General features: G+C 47.6%; 1 long non-coding RNA gene across 1 annotated transcript; it reads right to left on the reverse strand.

The window, feature by feature from the left end:
• Nucleotides 1-9,436: 9,436 nt before the first annotated feature.
• On the reverse strand, nt 9,437-17,925 carry LOC119088418. Its single transcript, XR_005092088.1, has 2 exons — nt 17,800-17,925; nt 9,437-10,362 (listed from the first exon to the last, which is right to left on the reverse strand). It is a non-coding gene; the product is annotated as an uncharacterized LOC119088418 (long non-coding RNA).
• Nucleotides 17,926-19,786: the final 1,861 nt, after the last annotated feature.

Below are 19,786 nucleotides of genomic sequence, written 5' to 3' on the forward strand. Positions count from 1 at the left end.
CAGGAAGTAGTGACTTCACCTAGAGGGCATGGTGGGCATGGTGGGCATGAACTGAAAGAGACAGCGGGACCGGGACTGGGTGATAGGGTAACAGAACCAAAACCAACAGGGAGGGCTAGAGCCAAGCTAAGCCAGAGCATGGATGAATGAAAGCTCGGGCGGGCCTGAGGAGTGAAGCAAGGGATTTTCTGCCCAGGCCAAAGCCTGATGGGGCAGGGTGCGTGCGCTTAGACGCTGGAGTCCGGGCTGTGGCAGCCGAGGACAGGTCCAGGAGTGATTTAGTACCTTGGAAGACAGGACAAGCAGGACTCTGGAGACAGAGTCCTAGGCTGCTGCCATTCATCCTCCCCACCCTCAAGGCTTCAGTGACAGAAGAGGGAGGCAGCCAGAGGAGGGACAAACAGAAAGCTGGCTCCCAAAGCAGCCCACAAGCACATTTCTCCTGCCACATTCGACCAAATTCCAAAGCAATCTTCAGAAAAGGGAAGGCTGCTCCAAAGAGACTCTAATGAATTGGCTGAAATAATAGCTAATTAGTTCCACATAGATTCATAAGAATTCACAGAGTACTTGAGCAGGCTAGCAGCTGCCCCCTGCCCTGCTCAACACAGGGACACTGAGCTCGACATGAGAGTATCTCTTAAAGCCAGTACCTGTGATAGCAGCCTTTCCAGCCATCACCATCATCAGCAAGAGGCCAGGAACATTGAGAAAGCACCAGTGTACCAGGCAGGTAGAGACAGGACCTGGGATTCAGTCCAGGCTCAGTAGCTGTCACCTTGGACACTGTGAATGGCTTCTTTGAGCCTGTTTTCTCAACTGAAAAGGGACCTGCCCTGAGTGTGACCCACGTTTCTGTGAGATACAAATAAGAAAGGAAGTGAAAAGTTCCCATTACACAGAATCAACAAATATCTGTACCAGATATTCTGTCAAATGTGAGGGTACAAAGGGAACAGAACTGCTCACTCCCTGAGTCATACACGTGAAGATGAGTCCAGGAAAGTTGGGGTCTAAATGAGGGGCATTCAAATATGACTCTGCCAAAAGGCCAACCTTAAAGGTAGTTTCGATTTTTTCCCTCCCTCCCTCCCTTCCTTCTTTTCTTCCTTCCTTTCAAGACAAGGTCTCAATTAGCGCAGGCTGACCTCACTACCCACCTGAGGATGACCTTAAACTTCTGATCCTCCTACTTCCATCTTCCAAGAGCTGGGAGTGTGCATGACCACACTCAGTTTGTGGGGTTCTGGGAATCAAACCTAAGGCTTCATGCATGCTGGACAAGCATTCTGCCAACGGAGCGACAGTCTCAGCTTTGGCTGTTATTTTTAATCAGCCATCCCACCATTGTTCAGTTTGATAGAGTGGAGCTGGGCCCCTCACTGGTGGCCCCTTTATCTTTCTGTCGCTCCTAAGCTTTCTGGTGCAGAGACAGAGATGGAGAGGGACAGGGTGACTTTATGACTTCCATACGTAATGCAGCCAGAGAATTCTATCAGTCTTTCTGCCCTGCTTTCTCATTCCACATTAATTCTAATTTAGCAACAACCAAGAGTTAAGTGGCAGTTGACTAGTTGACATGTTTTGTAGACATGTAATCAAACACTTATTAATTTTGATTTCATAGCTCCCTTTTTGCCTCTTGGGGCCAATCCATTCTTTATTCAGGTTTGTCAAGCATTTCTCGAGGCCCTTTCAGAGGTCACAGGATCCAGACACTGGCAACTCGGAAAGGAGGGGTGGTGATGGGATCGAACACCTACATTTTCCTGGGGGTGGGGGGAAAGCAGCCAGTGGCTTCCACACTTATCTGGGGAACAGGAGACGGAGCGATCTGTCCCCAGATGCGGCCGCCATGTGCTGTATGTGCCCGCACAAGCTGTGTGATTGGTCCTGCTCTCCAAGTCGGCTTGGAATGGGTTTGAGAGACAAGGAATGAAGGCTGTAGGGAAGGGTGGTCACCCAGTTAGGAGAGATGGCTGAGCATGTCAGGGGCTCAGGGGCTCTGGGGTGTGGATGCCTGCAAGTTGGGCTGAGTCCATATTTGTTCCCTGGAAGGGAGAGACCTTCTGCCATGCAGAATGAGCCAGCCTCCCCCTGCTGTCCCTGCAGACAGACAGACTCAAGTCCCACCACACCAGCCCATGGACTGAATGCCAGTGTCCCTTCCAAACGTGAATGGTAAAACTCCAATCCCCAACACGACGGTCTTCAGAGGTAGGGGCTTTAAGGCAATAATTCAGATTGATTGAAGTCATTAGGGTCAGGTCCTGATCTTACAGGATTTGTGTGCTTAGAAGAAGAGATAGGAGAGTGATCCTTTCCTCTCTTTCCCCAACACATATGAGGGCACAGTGAGAAGATGGCCACCTACAGAAAGAGGCCTCCCCAGGGCCCCATCTTGCCACAGCTTGACCTTGGACTTCCAGTCTTGAAACCCCTGGTGCTTCTCAGAGATACTTCTTCAATTATTAGAGATGATGTGGTGTGTTAGTATTTCACCAAATTGCTACAAATTGGGCAACGTAAAACAACACAGTTTATAGGCTTGGAGTTCTGGGCGTTGGGCTCCAACTGAGCCCTCAAAGTGAAGACAGGGCTACTTCTCTCCTGGAAGCTGGGCAGAATTTTCTCACCTTTTCCCGTCTCTAAACCTGCTTCCTTTGGTAATGGCTCCTTCCCATATCTTCAAAATCAGCAAGCTGGACAACATATTCATGTGTCTGTCACTCTGACCCTGGCTCTCTAGACTCACCCTTTTCTGCTAAGGACCCTTTGGTTCTGTTAGCCCATCTCAGTCATCAGAGTGCCCTGCCCACCACACAGCTTCTTAGCTGCATTAAGTCCATCTGCAGCATTAAGTCCCCCTTGCCTCGTAACTGAACATGTTCACAGGCTCTGAGACTTAGATCATGGATATCTCTGTGGAGGAGGACTTCGTTCCTCTTAGGATCAAAGAGTGGGGCTGTGGATTCCCACCGCTCTCCAATTCATTTGGTATAATTCTGCCTTTCCAAGTCTTGCACCAAGCCTGAAACACCAGTGCCTTCTACAGGATGCCCATCTTCTTTGGCCTTTAGCTCAAGACCATCAGCAAACTGTCTCCCAAATGGCCAAATCCTCTCTATTTCTGCTTACAAATACTCAACCACCTTTCCACAGCTGCACACATCTGGCTGCAGTGACTAATCTGCCTCCAGTCCCTACAGCAGGCTTCCTTCTCGGTGAACGACAGGCTCCTTACTAGCCCATCCTTCCCTTCTCCAGCAGTCTCTGCTCACTCACAGAAAGCCGGCCCACTGGCCTGTGCCTGTGGCCTAGAACTCACCTCATCCCTTCCTTGGAGCCTTTACTTTTGAAGTTCTGTTTCCTGGACTCGTCTTATCCCAGGATACCCAGGGCTGGTTTCCTGTCTGTATTCCAGCTTTAGTTCAAATCCCACCACCTTGAAGAGGCCCGCTGTGGGCATCCTTTCCAGCAGCCGCGACCAGTCATCTTCACGGCATAAGCATCGTCTGTTTTATGTGTCGGTACCTAGGGACCAGGGAGAACTGGGGCTCTGACAACATTGTCATTTTGTTCACGTTAAACCAATCCTGTCATTCTCCCGTACCAACAAAGTGTAAACAAGTCATCAATGGGCTTACTCCGACACTGTCTGGAGATGGCAGCAGATGACATCACTTCCAAGACTCATACTACTAAACTGCCCTCACTTCAGATGCCTGGTGAATCCATCCCCAGACTGTCCTCTTCCCATTCCTGGAGGAGCCTGGGGAGAGCAGAGTTGAAAATTCTAGCCCTCTAATCCTGCTTTGGTCTCTCCAGCCTCCAGACCCTAACCTGAAGGCAGCATTCCAGACACACTCACTTGTCTGACCAAAACTCTCTCCCTCCTCCTCCTCTCCTTTCCCGCTTCCCTTCCTCCTCCCCTCACCCTCCTCTACCTTATGACTTAGGAGACTCCAAGGGTTTTAGGACCAGTGTTTCTTCAGGCTCCAGGCCCCAAGCATACAGGAGCATGGGACACCTGGAGAGTGTTCAGCTTCCCTCGAGGGGGATATTTTCTAGAGCAGCACCACCCTGTGCATGGGGGTAGAATGGGTAGAAAGGATGAGTTGCTCCCCATCTCCTCTGAGCCCTTCATGGAGGAATCATACACATCTGTCTCTCCCTGCACTTCCCAAGATGCCTCTGAGTCTGGGGACAAGTCCCTGCTACTCTGACAAATTAGGTGCTTAGTTCCAGGAGCTCACATGGACTGGGCTTGGTAGATTCCTGACAAATCAGGTTGAGGAATTTCTCTTCCTCCTCCCTCGAACATGAAGACCTCCCATTTCCCCCAAGGAATGGAGAGGTTGGAACAAGCTTCTAGGAACCAGGTGAGCACAGACTTGGCCCCTCTTTGGGTTCCACTTTGAATTTCCTAAGCCAGCAGTTTCTGAATGGAATCTAATCTATCTAATCTGTGCAGTCCTTATTCACATCTACGCACTAAGGAAAGGCTGGTGGGGATCCCACACTCCTTCCTGCAAACTAAGAAACCTCTTTCATCAAGTTCTGATTCTGGTTTTGTTTTGTTTTTTTTGTTTTTTTTTGTGCTCCAAAACCACACACACACACACACACACACACACACACACACACACACGATCATCTCCAGAGCCAGTAGTCTAAAATCTAGACTTTGGTAGCCAATGATCAGAATATACCTTTGAACCACAAGTTCAGGGACGTGTTTTGCAGTCTTCTAGAGCATTCAGCATCTGTTAAGAAATAGGAGAGTAGGAGGAGCTTGCATGTACTGGGAGGCAGCACCTCTGTGCTTCTAACCACGTCCACAGTTACCAAAGAGGCTTTCCAAACAGTGGTGCCTCTAGGTCCCCACCTTCATTCCCAGCTTGGTTTCGGTTTTGGTGGAAGGTCCCTGGGCCAAGAACAAAGACCCGAAGGGGATGGTGGAGCGTTGAGACAGGTGATTGGTTTCCAGGCCTCTCTGCTGGCCAGGACCTCCTAGAGCTACCTGATGTGGCTCTTCAGTCCCCATGGTAGATGCAGTATGCGGTACACAGAGCACTAGTAAGAGATGAATCATTCCATATGTGTTAGGAAGCCCTTCTTGGTATCCGGCCCTAACTGCTTCCTAAACAACCTGCTTTTGTGTCGTCAGAAGGCGTGAGTATATGTGGTGATTGATTGGTTCTTTGTGTGTGTGCAAACTGTGTACATTCTGCTATGGGAGGATGCACCTAGTGAGAGAGCAGGATTTTGGAAGGAAGGTTCTCCCTTCAGAGCCTGGACTGTGTGGAACCTTTAGTGTTGCGCCATTGCCCAGCAGGTCATAGGGTGAAGTCAGGCTCCCAGGAGGGTGTTGCTTTCCACATCAGCAGGAAAGTAATTTGAGCAGCCTTGGGTGGTTTTCAGATCAACAAGTGTGATGGTCTACCCAGAACTCGAGTTCTGAAGTGTGCCGTTCTCATCTGTGAAATCTGTATTCTAGTCTCATTTCCTCTAGAAGGTGGCTTTCTCACCTCCTATCTCTACCACAGACTGCCTCTGACCTCAGCCCTATCTGTAACTCTTCAAGCTCCTTCTTTCCACTCAAACATCAATGATCTTTCCTGGGAGCCAGGCTCACAGGCATATCTATGCCATGTGGGTGCATGTCTTCTCTCTTGCCCTTTTGGGGCCACTCCTAGCAAGAAGCAGATTCATTGTGGAGATGAGCAGCCTACCTCCATCTGTACCCATACGCCAATCAAACGACACTGTCTAAGGGGGATACAAAGTAGTCTTTCCTAACGATAACCAAGCTGATGGCTCCCTTCCCTCAGGAATTTGTAGGTAAGAGTATGAGAAAGTAGACCCCTTACCCCCTCCCCTCCCCTCCTCTGTCTTTGGACAGAGATGCCCAGAGCCTGGAAAGAGAAAGAGCAGGCTGAGGGACATAAGATGGGCTGTGTGGTCCCCTCAGGGCTCTCCCTCTCCTGCCAGCTCCATCTCAGTTCCATTAACCTTCCTCTGCGTGGGCTGGGTTAATGGGCTGGGAGGCAACGGTCACCTTCCTGCCACGAGTTGCCAACCTCAGAGTAGGCACAGAGTGCTGGAAGGAAGGACTCTGGGCACAGGCAGGCTCTGGTGTGTGGCCTGGCTTCCTGCCGTGCAAGAGGAAAATGCTATCCTATGGCGATGTGACAGGCAGCCGAGATGATTGGGGGTCAGGCAGGGAAATGTCTCATGTTCAATTTCCCCTCCACTGATCCTCCCACCTCCTCCTCAACAGCTAGGAAGACTCAGTAACGTGCACTTTCCCCTCTGCAGTGGATGAACCTGTGCACGATAATTATTCTTGTGTGATGAACTCTTCTACGGCTGTCATGTGTACTTCATAAGGCATGCAATATGCTTGTGAGGCAGAGGCGGCTGCACGCCGAAGATCCCCAAGGCTACTTGAGAGAGAGGCCACACACCCCAGGCTTGGAACACCAAGACCAAACACAGACAGTGCATTTAGCCCCCCCCCCCTCCACCTCATTTGCAGGTCCATCTTTCTCTTTCAGGCTCCATCACACCATCTCTCAGGGTGGGAGCAGACCCTGTCTTATTAACTGAGGCAGGAATGCTGGCTGGTGGTGGAGCGGGGTGCTGGAGCCTGCCGCTGAACCCTCGCCTGTCTGCAGTTGAGATCCCAGATGGGCACCTGGCTCCAGGGCATCCCGTTCAGAAGCTGACTACAGGCCCGTGGAGCACCAGGTGCAGAAAGCAGCAGTTCAGTAGCAATTAGCTTGACCCATCAGCTCGCTCTCCTCACGGAAAGTGGAAAGGAAGCAGTTGGCAGGGAGAAGACCAACCAGACAGCAGACACATGAAAGCAGGTGACTCATGCTGGTGGAGGAGAACAGAGGAAAAAGATGCCAACTCCACCTAGTGAGGGACCTCAAAATAAGTCCCAAGAGTTGTACCAGACACCCAACCCTGCCCAGTCTTCTACTCCAAGCACCAAAAGTCCCCAGTGCCAAAGTACCTGTCCTGGGTGATGTTTTTGATACCCCTGTGGAGAGTTTCCACGTTCCAAAGGCTCTGGATATACCAGGCAAGGGGCATAGGTAGTTCAGTTGGTAGAGTGCTTGCCTAGTAATGCTGTAAGTCCTGGGTTCAAGCCCCTGCATTGCATAAAATTGGGCATAGCATCACATGCCTATAATCCCAGTATTTGAGAAGTGAAGTCAGGAGGATCAGAAGTACAAGGTCATCCTTGACTACATACTTAGATTGAGGCCACCTGTGATTTAAAATTTATTTTACTTTTAATTATGTGTATGTGTCTGTGTCTTCATAGGGGTAAGTATACATGAATAACAATGCCCAGAGAGTCTAGAAGAGGGATCTAGTCCTGGATCCCCTGGACTTTGGGCAGCTTTGAGCTCAATGCCAGGAACTGAACTTGGATCCTCTGTATGCATTCTATGAGAGTTTGCACTTTTAACTGCTAAACCATCTCTTCAGTCCAATTTTAAAAATTATTTTTTTAAATCACAGGAGCAATGTTCAGCCTGCAGTTCCCTGGGTCCCCTCCTGAAGCAGTGAATCAGAATCTACAGGGCTGTCTAGGAGACGCTTTTAGCAGACGTCCTGGGTGGGTCTGAGGACAAATTTAGGGAAAACCATTTTATCCTCGACTTCCTTAATTCATCCGCCGGAGTCAGCTGAGTTGAATGTACAACACTGAGTTACTTAAAAACACAAAGCATGACCACTTTGGGGCCAGCCAGGCAGAAGAAGAAGATGGACCCATCTCCTACATCCCTCTTTACCTCTGGTCCCCAGGCAGGGTATTCTAGCAATTGGAGCAGCTTTCTTCAGAATGGTGGTCACCAGATGGATACTGTACCCTGTGGAAACACTCTCTAACATACAAAAGCTAAACATCGCTGTTCAGTGAAAGAAATCTGTGGTTGTCCCCAAATACTTATTTTCCCCTCTGTTCATGGATCCAAATTTTTAGCTGGGCAAATAGCAGTCTCTCCTTTCAGCTAAACATGACCATAAAACCAGATATTTAACACAATAAAATAAAAAGCATTTAATTGTTTAAAAAAGCAAGGAAGGGTCTGAAGAGCTGGCTCAGCAGTGAAGAACATTTATTCTTACAGAGGACCCAGGTTTGGTTCCCAGCACCCACACAGTGGCCCACAACCGCTCATAACCCTAGTTCCAGATTCCCTCTTCTGACCTCGGAGGGCAGTAGGCACACATGTGGTACACAGACATACATACAGGTAAAACATTCCCACATAAAAATAAAATAAAACTTAAAAAAGGAATTCCCAGCTTCCTTTCCAGCTAGGGCCATGTGACTAAACTAAGCCTATGGAATGTGAGTAAAAGTAACGTAAGTTATAGACAAGGCTTATGGGAAAGACGTGTCTTCCATTACTAATCTTTCCTTCTTACTGGTTGGAATGCGTGCTCTTGTGACAGCCACATTGGGCCACATGAACAGGGTAACTCTATATATGGCGGGTAAGAAAACAGCAGATAGATGGGACCTGGATTCTAAGCCATAGAACTACGGCCTTGGAGAAGGAGAGGGGAGTACAATTCTTATTTTGTAAAGACCATTCTTACCTTGGAGTTTATCATAGTGCTGTTGCAGTTGAATTTGTATCTTAATGTCGGTGTGTTTACCATGACCACCTACTTCATAGCAAAGCTTTCCAGGTCCCTAGAAAGTTCTGTAGCTCCTCCCAGTCGCCTGAGCTGAGCCTGTATCTTGTGGGTCCTTGTCCCTGGGAGGGGGGGACACCAGAATCAGGGGCCACCTTCTATGGTCAATGGGATCTCACATGTATCCCACACTTGGAGGGGATTATTTTTTAAAAATCTTTTCCTTTCATCAATAAAATTATTTTCAGTGATGACAGGGAGATGAAACACATGATAGTGATAGCTAGAAAAGAAACAGTGAAAAAAATCTTTTTACTGAATCTCATATATATAATAATTCCAATAAAAGAATTCTTAAAAATAATATTTAGGTAAATAATTGTCTAGCAATTAATAAGTGAATTTTAATAAAACCCAAATATTTGCAAATGGCTCATTTTATGCAAATATTGAATTGTGCCAATGACATAGTATTTTATCTTTTTTTGGGGTTCATTCTTTAGCTTTCAACAATCAGGAGTTAATGCTTTTAAAAGAATAATGAATTTTAATTTTAAAGAGATTATAAAGATAATTTAAAGAAATAATGAAGATATTATTTTAAAGGCATCAAAGTTAAGCAAACTATTTCACATATGAACTAAAAATCTGCATTTAATAAAATTATACTGCATGGTTTATACTTTCATTGTTTTCCAAATACAGGTAAAAATTCAAGTTCCACAGAAAGGCAGAATTGAAGCAACTCAAGATACACACACAAAAAAAATTATTTATTTATCTGTTTATTTTATTATTATTGGTTGATTGATTATTCTTTTTTATGCTGGGGCTTTGAATGCTAAAGAAGCATTATACCACTGAAATATATCCCCAGCCCTTGATGTTTTTAGTTTTTGGATTTTTAGCTTTGGTTTTGATATTTGTGGGTAGTTTTGATACAACATTTCACTATGAAGCCTAAGTTGGCCTGAAATGGGCTATATAGCTTAAGTTGTCTGTCTCAAAATCCCCCTTTCTCAACCCCCCCCCGCCATGGGATTGTGCTGCCAGGCTCAGCTTACTGCTGCTCTTCCAACACAGTTGTGCCATCCTCTCGGTGGGCATCTGCTCATTAGGTATATGAACGGGCAGCATCAGGGATGGGGACAGAATACACCGAACATGCTCCATTCCAGCAATTGATGACTCACTCCGAACAACCACCACTGTCCCCCACCACAGGAAGGAAGTCCAAGAGTATCGGGCACCAAACGAACAACTGAAACCCCTCTGAATTAACTTCCATGTGCCCTCAGTGTTCACTAATGAGTACATAATTAAAATCTACTAATTTGAAGCTTCCAGAAGTATTAACACTAAACTGGAACCATTGCAATTATTTAGGGCTTGAGACAATAAAGGACTCTCCGGGGAGGAGAGTTTTCCCGCTGACATTGCCAGGATATTCCAGGGGTTAGTGGTCACAAACTGCAGAGGAACTCTAAGGTAGCACCAGCTTTAACCGATGTCGACCTGGTCCTCTCGGGCCCTTAGGGGTTAGCTCCCAATGCGCCTCCGGTCTCCTGCTCCTCTGTCCCCTCACTGCATGTCCAGCTGCTTATCTTCCCAAGGAAGGCAAACTCGAGCTCAAAGCCTGTTCCTTCTGCTTTATTTCCCATCTCAGTGCCGCAGGGGAAGGTTTGCTCTTGTCCTCTAGAAGGGAAGAACTCAGCTGAGAGATACCGCTTAAGCAGAAGTTTATTTAACAAAGCCAAGCAAAGGGATAGTAGACCCTGGAGAGACTGGAGCTGGCTGACCTGACTAGGGGAAGAAGATGTCAGCCCACTGCACGCTCCACTGTAGGTTTTTTTAAAGAGTTTTATGAATATTTATGAGATGGCTGGCATATTCATGGAGATAAGGTGACCCTTTTCCCCTCCCAAATTGCAGTAGACCAGCTCTCTCCCTTTTAGGGTATTTCTTCCTATGATCCTCTGAAGAGGCTACAAAGGGGGTAGGGGAGGCTAAAAATCACAATACAAATGATATTATAATGAACCAAGGTCTTCTGAGGATGCAGACCCTTCATTAGCACAACTGAGGAAGTACCCTGGCACCAAAGTTTCCAATGCAATGCGAAGAAGCTAACTACATCGCCAAGGATGTTTAAATGTATAGCCAGGGCTGGCCTGAAATGTGCCATGCAGTCCCAGCTGCTAACCTGTTGGGAAAATAAAAAGAGAAACATGCCTGGGGATGGGGTGGGGGATGGGAACGGGGACTCAGCAGTTCCTTTCATTAACCCTCATTCCCTCCTTAAGGGTCTCCTGCTTGTCCTTCCTGTTCCCTTCAAGTCCTGATTATGCTGATCCCCTGGGCTGAGCTCAGAAGCAGAGCGCTCCTGGATCCATATGAGAAGATTGTCCAGTGAGGCAAAGACACTGGGAATCTGATTTCTCAAGAACCCTGGTGCAAACTCTGGAATTGCAGAGCTGTATGGGACACAGGCTTCTCTGCAGCCACAGGCCACTGTGGAGCTATGGGCCTCTCTGCAGCCACAGGCCACTGTGGAGCTATGGGTCTCTCTGCAGCCACAGGCCACTGTGGAGCTATGGGTCTCTCTGCAGCCACAGGCCACTGTGGAGCTATGGGCCTCTCTGCAGCCTCCTACCCGAGGGAGCTAGGACTGCCAGAGAATCCCATCCATGTAAGCTGCGGATGATAAGACACCTTTGAGTAGGTTTTCTGAAGACTGCAGCTGTGGGCCTGAGCATTCACACTCTAGGCTAAGAGAGTTTGAACGTTTCCCCCATTGGCGTCAAGTGGCGGCTGCATCTCATCCAACGACAGAGGATGCTGATTGCTGACCTGTGCTCACCTCCGTTCTGGCCATTGACAACAGGTGATGGTGAGAGGAAAATCCACCCCCGATAGAGTTCAACTCCAGTGGCAAAGGCAGTAAGCCAAAGAACAGAGAGGTGTGGGAAGTACTGAAAACAGAGTCCTGGCCCTGATCTGAGTTCCAGGAGCCGTGGGCAACATGGAGTATCTGTGGGCCCTGGGGCCTAGCTGCCCCCCTCCAAGTTCAGAGGTGAATTTGTGGGGAGACAGGCGAGGCAAAAAGATGACGGCCGCTTTCTTTAGATGGGTAACCAGGCACGGGAGAAGAGGGCATGTCGTTCACACCGGAAGGAGAGGAACAAATGGTAATTAGTACGATGCAAACTGGCCATCTGTCAGGGTGGCTGCAAGGGACAGCTGCGTTTGGGGGAGGGACGGGGCTCAGTGGTCTCTGTGGTGATTCTATGTAAGAGCAACCCGAATATCACAGGCTTCCATTCAGCCTTAATGCCTGCATCGCAAGGCTGCAAGCCCTCAGCTCTGTTGGCAGAAAGCTCAAGCTTCGCTGCAGTGGGAGTGGAGGGTCCCTGCTCTCATGTATCCCTGAGACTTCTCGGGTAAGTCCCAGGTGGGCATGAGCCCACCTTCATCTTCTTTTCTACTCCCACAACTCAAATCCCAGGGCCACACCTTAAGCCGTCCTCCTGGAATTCCAGTCTACTAGCACCATGGTGACCAATCAGTGAGCAGAAATATTGCCACCACCGGGCAGCGGCACCTCAATGCAGCTGGCCATCATCTGAATCCTTGGGTTCTTCACCCATGGAATCAACCAACAGCTGAGAGTGAGAATTCATCAAGCTGGCATGGTGGCCCATGCCTCACGTAGCAACAATACTTGTGAGGCTGAGGAAGGAGGATATAGCAAATTCAATCCTAGTCTCCTCAGAGTAAGACTCTATTCAAAAGACACACATGCGCGTGCGCGCGCGCGCACGCGCGCACGCAATTAAACAAAACGTTTCATCTGTACTGAACATGTACAAGCGTCTTTCTTATTATTTTTCCCTAAGTGGCAGGACAAAACAACTATTAGCATAGCGTTCATGTTGTAAGAGGTGTCGTGAGTATTTCAAGGTGATTTAAATGGCAGGAAGGAACATATGCACAGGTTATATGCTGATATTGTGCCATTTTTACATAAGGGACTCGATCATCTACAGGTTTGGGTACCCATGAGGTATCCATGAAGGGTCCTGCACTGTGACTACAGCACCTCTCTTGTCAAGTCAGAGAGGAGATGCTCACATCACAGAAAGCAACTCAAGATTGGTACCACATAATCTCACCCAGTGGCTCAAACAACTCTTTCGCACTATTCTTGACTTGCCAGGCTAAGGTCACCGACTCCCCTGCACTGGTCACATGGAGGTATCCTCAAAGGTTCTCAACCACAGTGGCCCTGCCAAAACATTCATGGTCCAGGACAGATCAAATTGTTCCAGTGACCCACTCCACCTGACCCCAGCTTCTACCCCAAATACAACTGCTGAGCCTGCCTGTGTAGAGATCTCTGCAGCTCTGATATTCTCTCTCTCTCTCTCTCTCTCTCTCTCTCTCTCTCTCTCTCTCTCTCTGATTATAATCATACTGAAGTGGGGAAGAAGAGAAAGAACCCATCCAGATGTTGGTTCATGTGGTTCATGAAGATAGTATTTGACCATATTCACTGGGTGTGGGGTGGGCTTGGCTGTGTGTACCCTGCAGTCAAGAAAGATGGGTGGGGCAGAAATAAAACACAAATAAATGCAGCATCCTTCACAGCAGAGTTGTTTCTTATAGAGGAATGAACTGCAGAGTCCTCACTGACAGGAAAGGATGTGTTTGCTAGGTTTCTACTGCTGTGATAAAACACCGACCAAAAGCAGTTTGGGGAAAAAAGGGTTTATTTGGCTCAAATATTCTGGGTTTCAGTCCCTTGAGGGAAGCCAAGACAGGAACTGAAGGCAGCAACCTGGAGGTAGGAACTGAAGCAGAAGCCACAGAGGAACACTGCTTACAGGCTTGCTCCTCCTGGCTTGCTCGATTTGCTTTCTAATACCACTGAGGACCACCTGCCCAGGGATAGACCCACCCACATTGGGCTGGGCCTTTCCACATCAACAATTAATTAAAAAATGCCCCACAGACTTGCCTACAAGCAATTTGATGGAGGCGTTTTCTCATTTCAGGTTCCTCTTTCCAGATAACTCCAACTTCTGTCAAGCTGGCAATAAACTAGCCAGGACAAAGGACACGTGAATACAGAATGAATGAGAACAAGAAGAGTCCTGGGGTATTGGTGCGGATTCCTGATTCCTGATGTGTATATGCATATGAAAGTTTACCAAAGTAAACCTATTCACACGCTTGTGTACACAGTTATGTGTATATGTGCATGAATACTTATGTGCACACACATGTATTTCCAAGCTCCAATCACTAATAGCACCAGGAAACCCAAATACCCCAGCCAATGAGTATACTTGATACCCAGGTTCTAGTCTCTACTAAAAGGACCCAGAACTCCTTAAAGAAGCAGCTTATTCCAGGAATGGGGCAAAATTGAAACAAAATAAGCCTACCCCTTCTTGCTATGTGTAAACAAGGACATGCTTCTCTGAACGAAGAGATGTGTCACACAGTGGAGGAGCCATATTGAAAGAATGCCACTGGCCAAAGCTGGGGCAATTTGAGCAACAAAACAATTAACTATAAACATGAATTCCTAAAAAAATTAGGAATTCATAAGACCATATCAACAATAGATCCATAATAGAAGACTAGAGATGATGGATAGCAAGCATAGATAGACAGATAGATGATAGAAGATAGATAGATAGATAGATGATAAAAGATAGATAGATGATAGAAGATAGACAGATGATAGAAGATAGATAGATGATAGAAGATAGATAGACAGATAGATAGATGATAGAAGATAGATAGATAGACAGATAGATGATAGAAGATAGATAGATAGATAGATAGATAGATAGATAGATAGATAGATAGATGAGAAAAGATAGATAGATAGATAGATAGATAGATGATAGATAATCTTAGTTTTCTTTTTTTGCTGTGATAAAATATCCTGGCAAAAAGAAATTCAGTGAAGAAAAGGGTTATTTTAGCTTACAATTTGGGTTTGTAGTCTATCATAGCAGGGAAGTTAAAGTAGGAACTTAAAAAAGCTGGTTGTGTCACACCCACAGTCAGGAATGGGGAGAAATATATGTATGTGTGCTTGCTCATTGCTTGCTTGTGCTCAGATGGCCTGGGGAATGGTGCCATCCACAGAGGGCAGGTCTTCCTACATCAATTAAAGAGATCAAAACAATTTTCCACAGACATTCTTACGGGCTAAGCTGGTCTAGATAATTCCTCAATCTCTTCCTGGGTGATTCTAGGTTGTGTCAAGTTGACAATGAAAGCTGGCCATCACAATGATGGATGGAGGGAGGGATGGAGGGATGGATGGAGGGATGGAGGGAGGGATGGATGGAGGGATGGAGGGAGGGAGGGATGGATGGAGGGATGGAGGGAGGGATGGAGGGATGGAGGGAGGGATGGAGGGATGGAGGGATGGAGGGAGGGATGGAGGGAGGGAGAGAGGGAGGGATGGATGGATGGATGGAGGGATGGATGGAGGGATGGAGGGAGGGGTGGAGGGAGGGATGGAGGGAGGGATGGAGGGATGGAGGGAGGGATGGAGGGAGGGATGAAGGGATGGATGGATGGAGGGAGGGAGGGATGGAGGGATGGATGGATGGATGGATGGATGGATGGATGGACCTTTTCTTATTATAGAATACAAGGGCTAAGTAGTCAATAAGGACTGACCAATGTAGAGTTTGTGTTGGAGCTGGAGTTGGGAGATTAATACTTTTGTAACCATCATGACTGGGATGGTCATGAATCACGAATGGACATTAACTCAGGAGAGACTTGGATGAGAAATGTTCAATGGTATCTTCCTTCTGACAGCTTACAAGGGAGAAAACTCTAATAATCAGTAGAAAAAGAAGCCCCACCTTGATCAGATAACCAATACTAAGATCATCTAGGCGAAACAGACAGCCATCACCTGCCTCCAGATGTGACCACCCAAGAGCTCAGTGTCACCTGTGTTATATCGTCACTAAGAATGCCTAACCGAGGACAAATCATAGAGAAGTCTCAGAAAAACACAAAAGGGGAAACTTCTCAGTAAAAACAGGACTGTGCACCCACCAGCTTCCTCTTTTCCCAGTGGAACCAAGAGGAGAAGAAAGTAGGATAGAAACCCTTAGGGGCAAGCCAGAAGTTTCACCGAGCTGAGGATAAAACACCTAAGAGTGAGTTGATAGGTGAAAAGGCAAGATAATGCTTATCTATGACGGTGCTCAGCACCATCAGGAGAAACGCAGGCAGGTGTACAGAGCTGAGATCCACATGACCAAGACAGTGAGAAAAGCTGGCAACATGTGTACTGTAGAATGCAGCTTGACATTTGCCACCAGAATCGGAGAGATCAGTGATGTGAGTCAGAAGGTCCACAAGGCCTTAAACCCTCCCTCCCTTCACCAGATCTTCAAGAAAACCTTTATTAAGCTCCACATGGTTCAGTTGCCATGCTGAGGACTGGGGAACTCTGTACTACATGGAAGGCCTGAACATGAAGTCACTAAAGGAACTATAACCTACAGAAGCAAATTGCTTTGACAGATGACCCTCGGGTTGTTCGACTGGGCCGGGGGTTAAGTATGGCATCATCTGCCCGGAGGATTGACCCACAATCTCTGGAGTATTGGAAAGTGTTTCAAAGAAGTGATTAGCTTCCTGTGAGCCTTCAACGAGCTTCTCTCCACAAGGTGGAACAAAGGAAAGACAAATCATTTTGTAGAAGGTGGAGATACTGGCTACAGGGAAGACCATATTGCCAGGCTGGTTAAAAGATGAACTGAGGTGTCCAATATGGGAATTTTGTAATCTGTTCAGTTAATAACAGTGAGTGCCAGCATTGTATTCTTCAGAATGATTAATATCACACCAGATAAAAAAGGCTATAGGGATAGTTCAGATTAGAGGAGGCGAAAAAGACGTGGGAAACAAATGCAGTCTCTGTCCCTTCACTGGACCTTCACTGCAGGGAAAAAACGCTACAGAGGGCGTTATCAGATCAAGCAAAAGCAAAAATTAAAAAACAAACCTGTAACATGGATGACAGATCAGCCAACAGTAGTGTATTAATATAAATCTACAGAAAAAAAATGAGACTAGAGTCTCACTACAGAGCTCTAGCTAACCTGGAACGTATTATATAGACCAGGTTGGCAGAACTCACAGAGATCTGCCCGCCTTTGCCTTGTGAGCGCTGGCATTAAAGATGCGTGCCACCATGCCTGGCTAAATCTATAAAACTGCCAACTTTACTGAGGTACATAAGAGACAATTCCTATTCCTGGAAATTGCACAGTGAAGTATTCAGGGTAAAGAGCTTTAACACATATCATGTACCCAAAGCACTCAGAAAAAATTGAGTGTACATATACAGATATATAACTATGTGTCCTGTGTTCAAGAGTGGGGAATATAAGGATAAATAATAAATGGGATAAACTGAGAAGACCGGATAAATCCAAATGAAAATAGATAAGATATTCTCTGTATTATTTCCAGTTCTATTGTTTTAGAAGTTTGACATCATTTCCTAGTAAAATGCTTACAAGTGGATGGACACTTACGGTCCTCCTAGCAGCACCGGGAGACAGACAAGCAGGACAGGCATTGTTACACTGTTTCCCATTTGACAGATAAGGGGGTGAAGACACAGAGACTCTGGCCTGCCCGGGGTCATATCACAGCAACAGGAGCTGGAAATTGCCCCTCCTGCTCCCAGTGTGGACTTCCTCCCAGGAGATCCTGTGCACTGGCCAGTCCCGTGACCATCCACCTCATGTCTTTGAAACCCAACTCAAGTCTCCCCTTCTCATCCCTTTGCCTCTGTATCTCTGCTACAGAGTAACAGCAGGCCCTCTGTGTTTCCCCCAGCCCAGCTGGGCAGTCTCACTCAGGAATTGACTTCCTCTTCCTGTTTGTCAGCCTGAGGGCAAGAACCAAGAAGTCCTCTGCCTCCTCCCCTGTGCCAGCTCTGTGGATGTCTGATAAATAAATGATTGGCTGGATGGATGAAACCCCCTCATCTGACCTACACTCACCTCAATCAAGTCTCCGAGCGAGGCTTTCATCACAGAGCGAGAATTAAGCAGCATTAACATGAACACTGACCTGGCTGACAGAGCCTCTCTTGCTCCTTCCCATCCTTCCAGAGAAGCCGACAAGTCCCAGAGAGCAGCATGGATTCCTCCTGGGGCCAACGAGGGCTTCCTGTTGAATGCAGGCATGGCAGGGAGAGAGAACATCTGGCCAACATGGAGAAAGCAAAAAAGTGGAGCCGAAGTTAGAAGGTGAAAGAGAAAGAGATGTCTGAGGGGGCATCAGGATGCTGCTACTGAAACAGCAATCCCCGTGAGTCAAGGGTCTTCCCTCAGGGATTTGAGACTTGACTTGGAGTGACAGGCAACACAGTTGAGTCACACAGCTTCCTGTGTGAGCAACCGAGACCACATACATCTCTGAGGGAGGCATTCCTTGTCAGGGCCCTGCTTCAGGGACCCTGACCAAGGTCTCCCTCCTTGACTCAGCATGCTCCAAGACAGAGGGTTGAGCTCACTCCTGCATGGCTCTACTCAGGGTGAGAAGATGTAGAACTTCCCAATAAACCCCTGGATTTGAGAAGAGGCTGAAATCTTATTTGAAAGGATTTGTTTTCGATTTCGCTTTTTTAATGTGTTTTTAATAACAAGGCTGTTCCATCAAAGGGGGTGTGTTTGACTGTTTGGAACAGCGGGGTGATGTCCCTCAATGTAATTCGGAGCCTTTGCTGAACTAGTTTCTTCTGATTTTTGCCAGCTCAGATGTCCCTGCAGTCAGTAACTCACAAAGCCTTGTTGTCAGTGGTGTGGAAGAAATTCAGTTAGAAATGTCCCTGAAGACACAGACCAGCCTCGCCTGCAAAGCACAAGAGTGAGTCCTCATGTGCCGGGCGCCAACAAGTGACATCATGTAGACTGTAAATATCAGATACGATGGGGTCAGAGGTGTCTGTTGAGGTCAGACAGGCCCAGCCCCCAGCACTATATGATGACTCACTAATCTGATGGACCGCTGATGCAATTCAGCCTTCAGTCCTAGGTGGCTGGCCAAGGACTTTTCTCCTCACAGGGCAGAAGGCTGGACATGGTAATGTGCCCTGGGGCATGTCATCAACATTCCTTACTGGAGAGCATGGGAGAAGCCCTCTTGGGTGTGATGGGTATGTCCTATGCACCAGGCATCCTATGCCTAAATCAAGAAAACCAGGGTAGTGGCACGCTGTTAGTCTCTTGGGTTGAGATGCTCCAGGGAGGCTGAGTGGTTAGTTCAAAGCCAGGAGTTAAAGTGCCAGAGCTTAATAGCTCTAGTTATACACAGGGGTTTCTAGGCAGATCCCTCAGCACAGAGGGAGCTTGAAACTGAGGCCTGTGAACTCCCAGGACTGGGGAAAGCCTGAGGAGGCTACAGCAAGGCTGCTAAAGAGTGGGGAGGTTGGGGGGGGGCTTGCAGCAACCCCGAATGAGGGTCCAGGTAGCAGAGTGGTCGGTCTAACCTTTTCCGAGAAATGTGTCTGACCCTAGCAGAATTTTGTTAGTCTGGTGACCATGTTGACAACCTCCAGTCCCATGACAAGGACCTAAAAGCAAATGATATCTAAAATTCTAGCCAGTCTATCTCAGCAGCCAGAAGGATCCTAGGAAAGTCCAGAGATCACACTCTTCCTCTGTTCAAATCACCCCTACTCTCCCACGGCACCCAAAAACAAGCCTTCACACGTGGCCTCAGAGGCTGCAGCAATCTGGCCCCATACCCCGCAATTCTCTCCCTTGTCAGCCACGTGGGCTCTTCCAGGCCCCAAGACACGGGTCCTGCGTGCACCTTCTCCCAGATGTCCCAGCACTCCAGCACTCAGCTCCCCTGCGCTGCCCTGAAACATCCTCTTCTGGGGCAAGACATCCTCTGAGGTCACGGTTCAATTGCATCACTCCTCACCTCCACAAGTGGTGGCTGGGGTTGGAGTTCCCATCTGTTGCGCTCACCTCAGGTATGAGGACCAAGAGGAGAAGCAAGCTCATGGCAAAGATTCGTTGAAAGAAGGAGGTAAAGGCGCATGGCAGCT

Source organism: Peromyscus leucopus, chromosome 7 (assembly GCF_004664715.2).
Source record: "Peromyscus leucopus breed LL Stock chromosome 7, UCI_PerLeu_2.1, whole genome shotgun sequence".
Lineage (NCBI taxonomy): Eukaryota > Metazoa > Chordata > Mammalia > Rodentia > Cricetidae > Peromyscus > Peromyscus leucopus.